A 6,723-nucleotide genomic window follows, 5' to 3' on the forward strand; every position below is an offset into this window, starting at 1 on the left:
TGATTGATTGAGAACTAAACTTGCAAATCATAGAGATAACTTCAATATTTTCCTTGTGAACAGTTTTATGTAGTAACATTTCTAATGCACCTGTATCAAGAGTTATTTCCTTGTGAACAGTTTTATTTATAGCAACATTTCTACAGCATCTTTATCTGCAGTTATTTTCTTGTTATAAAGTAATATTACAACGATCACCTTTCATTCCCTAAAGCTATTTAACCAAGGTTTTAAAAGTTTCGTCGAAAGTTTGCGAACGCATTCATGATTTGATTAGCCGTTAAATATAGAATATCTGTGTCGCAGATTCCCACGGTTATGTTCAATTTGTCGTAGCGATTCTGTTTTCCTCGCATTAGATCACCAAATATGACTTATTAACGGATTTTTATTTGTCGCAACACGCCGGGTGTTACTTAATGATCTGTAACTCTTTACCGTTGTCCAAGAAGTGTGTTACCCAGGGTTTTTGATAGGCTACTAGTTGTTCCATCGTTAGTGTAAAGGCAGTGTATTGGTCAATGTGTTGTCTGTTTTATTTTTCGTTTTAATGGCAAGTATTTGTTAAATTACATTTTATGAGACTGAGACAAATTATGACAAAAATCAAGTCTTCAACAAACTTATATCAAGTAGTTTCTGTTGATAATATAATCTCCATAACAAAACACAACATTTACCTCCCTTATTATTTTTTGAATTGCAACGAGAATTACCTGACTCCCTAAAATTAATCCAAACTTGCTTTTTATACGCAAGTTTTGGTTTTTAAATTTAGAATCAGTTCACCATAATTTAAGAATCTCTGAAGAAAGAAAAAAACCCACTAAATTTAATAGTCGGATAACACTGCCTGGTAAAAGGTCGTATAAAAAGATCACAAGAGAAATGTCTTCTCTATTTTGATGAAGCATGATTTATAAAAAAAACTTTTTAAAATTGTCCGTTTATAATTTTTGAAATTATAAAGAAATTAAGGTTTCAACGCCGTGGTTGACTTTAGACGGATTTTGTTCTTCAACTGGTTCTTATACATCATTGGCTTTTAAATATTCATGAAATGTATGACGTGTTGTTCATTTTGATAGTCCATATCCTCAATGTGAATTTTTTATCGGTTTTGCCGTGTTCTTAGTTTCTGTTTTAGTTTAAGTTGGAGCTTCCAAAGCGTCATGCACGCATAGTAAAAAGAACTGCCTGTATACGCGTTCGATCTAACAACATCTTATCATCAAAATATGACCGTAATTGGTGTATAGTATATCGTTAGAAATAAACCAGTGACCTCAGTATTTTTACGAAATTCTACCTGTCAGCTAACAAGCAAACACAGAAAACATCAAAGTTTAAAGTTCTCACTTGGAAAATTTATATCAGTAGACATAACTGCAACGTCGCCCGGTCTCCGATCTGGATAAGTCCTTGTATATAAATATACAAATCCTTCTTTTGCACCACCAGGACCAGTCACACCCGTTATTCCACTATATGTATAATATTTAGCTGGACCCTGAAGAAAAGTTGAAAGTTTTTAGACTAGAGAAAAACCCCGCCTGTCAAAGTGATAAAATTAATTTCACGGTAAGAAACTCCACGTTTCACTTAATTACTCGAAGTGTCTGTTTCATAAATGCAATTACTTAAAATTTGTGTATGGAGTTCTTACATTGGAATTATATAGATACATCAACAAAGATTAAGTAAACACAAATAATATTTTTCAGAATGAGTGATTTGAACATTGTCAATGAACCATGCATCCGACGACTAAATGGACATTAGGTACAATTTTGACTGTATAGCATTGTTTAAGTTGAAAGAAAAGTATGTTTTGGTTTTCAAATATTTGACTATGAGCCTTCCAGTTGAAGGTAAATTCCAAAAAGATGCTCCAGATGCATAAACATTTAAATTATAATCCTGGTACCTTTGATAACTAATTATTAAGTGTTACTCTAAATTGTTCAAGGCACAGAATATTATCTAATAATTCGCTCTGATTAGTGCATTTAGTTCAATTTGGTAAAAAAAATGGAGCTCAGATACTAAACTGATATATATATGATTGTCCTGCTAGACATTCAATAGGCCTCGCTTTACTAGTACTAGCACCGTATATATCGACCTATGATGTGACCTCGGTTGGACATCGATTGCTCATTGATTAATAGATTGGTGTTTAGCGTCTATTTCAGCACTATTGTGCTATTTTGTGGCGGTCAGTTTTTATTGTTGGAGGAAGCCGGAGCGCCTGGAGATAACCATCGACCTTCGGTAGGAAAACTGAGGCGGCATTCGAACTCACAACCTTAGTGTTTTTTTTCAATGATATAAGATTTAGAAAAATATAGGAACAAATTGCACATCCTTAACATCGATTCCATTCGTGTCTATGTTATCTATATCTATATCCATATCGGGGTAACATGTTCATCGCATTTCGAAGCTCATATCGATAGCGGACCTTTCCAAAATACGCACGAATTGTTGATATATTCCATGCATTCTTTATCGATTTCCATGAAACTGTTATACGTTTGAGTATGTAAAAAAAATAATTTCAAATTGTGAATCAATTCGGTGGACATGGATTAGGCAGCTAATACCGCTTTGAGGGCATACGATACAGTTACAGGGGGAGGTAACGACGTTGCTAACGTAAAATGTTACTTTTACGACGTCAAACTGTGAAATCGGGAAAAGATGCATTTTCGATTGATTTTTATTAATCGGACTGATTTAACTTGAAAACGAGTTGATGGACCGCTATTTTTAAAAATGACATTTAGCTTGATAATGTATGATTCTTTGTGCCAATTTTTATGAACAAATCACCGATGAAATGTTTTTAAATTAGATAAATATACAGAAAAAAAATTCCGTTCTTTGACTAAAATCATGAACATGTGATAAAATTGAATAATTTCCAAAGAATTGTTACACATTTAAAGCACACTTATGTAAAAAAGATATGTTATATGCTTTTACAAAAATCCGCTTGCGTTTATCTTTTGAAACAAAAAAGATAAGAATGTCCTTCCAAAGGATGGAAATGTTCAAGAAACCGAAATTTCCAGTAAATATCTGAAATTTCGATCCCCATTTATTTATAAAGTAGCACATTAAGGTATATTTTTTATTACATACTTGAATTGACTAGGTGAAAATAGCTTGTATGCAAACATGTGTCAAAAATTCACCGTGGGATCAAAACTGTATCGTATGCCCTTAAAACTGGATGCTGCACTTTAATAAAAATGAACGTAATTCAAAGATTGAAAAAATAATCCCATCAAGTAATTCTAAGTAAACATGTGAATAGTTTGCATGTTAAGGTTTGATTTATTCAAAAATGGTTGCAAGAAAATGGCACATGATTGCCAATAAAGCTATTATCAACCAAAGACCAAAACAAAAAGAAAAACCGAGAAATTTTATTCATGTGGAGACTTCTTGTAAGCTGTAAGAAGTTTTGTCTCTTATTCTTTCATTTTCGTGAGCTATAGTATTAAACCAACAGCTGTAACTGCCTTAGTTAGCTTCTTGTAGTACCAAACACATTTCTATCCTGCTTTCCAAATCATTTTATTTTATGTCCTTGCTCAAGTTAGTGGTCATCCATTTTTGTAACTGATCTGTGCAAGGTTTTGTACTGTGTGTTTCATTTTACCCCATCTGGTCTTGAAAATGGGGGTCTGGATTTAACCGCTCAACTGTGTTTAACTGTACAAAGTCAGGGTTTCTGAACCATGTGTTGTTTGTTGTTGGTAGTCTTTATTTGTACGTCTATTTTATCGATGGAGTAGGTTGTTCTTTGTTGGTGTGGTCTATTGTACTGTCTAATGTTTTAGTGATTCATCTTACCCATTCTATGTATTCCTTAGGAATCGACCCATTTATGAAAATGGATTAAATTTTTTTTCATTTTTTTTATTAATCTCTGTAGACTTTTGTGTTTGGTTTTATTCCCATGCTTGCCTGATAAAATTTTTACTTCGTGTCGTTAGTGACAAGCCATGAGTTAGAACTCCAGTTGAATAAGAAGAAAAAACAAAATAAATCATTCGATATTCGGATAAATTCATCAAAATCTTGATAAAAGATACAGTAATCTTATCAGGTGGTACTATGATAATCGTCCCTAATAGCTGCTAGTTTTCCATTGTCTAGCTATTATGTATTTGCCTATATTTAATGAGGAATTCTTGATATGATGTTTGATTGTCTTGTCAACGGCAAAGACTTAAATCCATATACATGAACAACATTTAAAAACAATACTGATATATTTACTCACTGATCTTTTCCCCCAATTAAAGGTATCATTAGTGGATTGAACAAACATGCACCTTTGATCAATCTCTGCAGTACACTCGAATATTGAATACACTGTAAAGCAAAATAAAAACATATATCACGACCGGATGATGAAATAATTTTTGAGAATATGACAGGATTGTGTATTGTTTTAAAATCATACCGCTGTAGCATTGTATTTTGATTAAACCTGAGAAAAACGTCTATTTTTGAAATCGGATCTTGATAATGTAAAGGTAGGAAAGACATGTTCAATACGTTTCTGAAATGTCACGAAGTGCAATAGACAAGCATGAGAGTTAGAATGAATGGAATGACATGAATCCGAAACGGAGTAATATCTGGTGTATCAAATTAGAAAGCATCATCTGCAGTGCAAGCAACACCGGTCACATGAATTCAAAGTCACAGTCCATATTCAGCATGATAGTTAGCTTTACCACAAAACCGGAAAAATGGCCAGTGGACCTACGACAAAGCTAAGATGTAATGAATTAAGAGACTGAGATTTGTAAAAAGCAAACAAAATACAATGACTATAGGATCTGGTACACCAGAGGCGCATGTCGTCTACATACGACTTAAATAAAGGCAACAGTAGTCTACCGGTGTTCAAAAGTCATAAATCGATTTGGAGAAAACAAATCCGGGTTACAAACCAAAATCGAGGGAAACACATCAACTATAAGAGGAAAACAAAGGAACAACAGGAACACCGAATTGCAACCAAAAAAAAACGCCAACACACAGTTAGAATGCCAAATCCGAAACGACGTTGAAGAGCATCCAAAACCGAAAATTCAGAAAAATGTTCGCCAAATCTCCATCAGGAGAAAACATTTTAGTATATTCTATCAACCGATATATGCAAATTGCCAAGGCAAGGGTCCATAATATGTTATTTTAATTAAAAACAAATATTTAATGATAAAAACAATAGGAAAAACTGCATTCACCCGGTTTATTAAATATCTTAGTTTGCAAGAAAATAGCAAAGATATGTTAAAAAGGGGGAGGGGGTGGGTTAGGTACGAAAGGGAAAATCAAAACTCATAAGTCGAAGAAAAACTGACCAAATCATATTAAAAACAAAAAAAAAACAAAAAAGACAATCAACAGTGTCCAAAGCACTAAAAAAAATACCACTTAAGACTGAACAACACCAAACCTTAAAAAAAGCACATGCTATCAGATGCTCTAGTAGGGTACGTATATGTAACAGACCTTTTTGTATCGGTAGTATACTAAATTGCTAGTTCAAAAGGATATATGAGTTAAAATTTCTCACTCCATTGAGTTGAAAGACATTATAATTAATGCGAATAAAAGGTTTTCTCTGCATGTTTTTCTCTTTGTATCTAGGCTATGAATTAATTCTGTTTCATATGATTACGATATCCAATTGTCTATCGGGTGAACAATTAGTTAATTGGAATACTTGATGTCAGATGTACCAATAATATGTTTTGCATGCTGTAAATAAAGTACCTTTCTTTTGCTTTTGATTGTTGTGTTTTGTTGCTTGATAGATTTCAAATGTGTGTTCTGCTTTGTTTAAATGTATTTTCAAATAAATAATAAAAATGTATTAACAGCATTTAAAAAGGTGACATCTAAGGAAATAATATATCGTATTCGCTGAGAAAAGTGATTCGTATATGATATAAACGCTTTCAAGAAAACAAAATGTTTTTAGATGATTTTATCAAATGAAACATTTATCAATGTTAACGAGCTCGATGCTATCTATTTATAGATTAAAGAAGTCACAGTCGAACCCCTTGCATGAAATTAATATTATTTTTACCATTGTAAACAGGAGCATATAAACTGCAAATATGTTCCATAAAAAAAATTATTAACACGGCCGATAGTCAGAAGTGTGACAAAAAACGGGATTTTTTTCATGTGCGAAATATCGCTAGTATTTGTGTCGCAATTCAAAATATATAATTGCAACCAATGATACGATATCATATTTCTAATTAATTTGATATAATAACACAGTGATACATATTTCGGATTTTTTTTATATACCTGTGGGTTCATTGCAGTTGGTTCCAGAAAATCCCTGGTTGCATGTACATATATAGCTGGCTGAATTAATTGGACTGTAACATGAGCCATAAACACATGGATTATCCTCACATCCTAGAAAGATTAATAACATTTATAAATATTTGTGTTCATTGTAATGTGTGTTAAATACATGACTATTAGATTAATTTTTTATTAAATACTAATTAAAAATGGTCAATTTTAAATATTAATTAAAAAATGGTCTTTATTAGATTATTGTGTCATTGGCAAGTATATCACAATCATACATCTTTGTACTTCCTGTTCACCGACTGTACAAAAATACAAATACATTTTAGCATACACTGGACTACAAGTACTGAATGT

At 32.4% G+C, this 6,723-nt stretch overlaps 1 long non-coding RNA gene across 1 annotated transcript; it reads right to left on the reverse strand.

Moving 5' to 3' along the window:
• Positions 1–1,365: 1,365 nt before the first annotated feature.
• On the reverse strand, positions 1,366–6,470 carry LOC127730820 (uncharacterized). Its single transcript, XR_007995314.1, has 3 exons — positions 6,355–6,470; positions 4,298–4,389; positions 1,366–1,510 (listed from the first exon to the last, which is right to left on the reverse strand). It is a non-coding gene; the product is annotated as an uncharacterized LOC127730820 (long non-coding RNA).
• Positions 6,471–6,723: the final 253 nt, after the last annotated feature.

Source organism: Mytilus californianus, unplaced genomic scaffold (assembly GCF_021869535.1).
Source record: "Mytilus californianus isolate M0D057914Y unplaced genomic scaffold, xbMytCali1.0.p SCAF_2, whole genome shotgun sequence".
Lineage (NCBI taxonomy): Eukaryota > Metazoa > Mollusca > Bivalvia > Mytilida > Mytilidae > Mytilus > Mytilus californianus.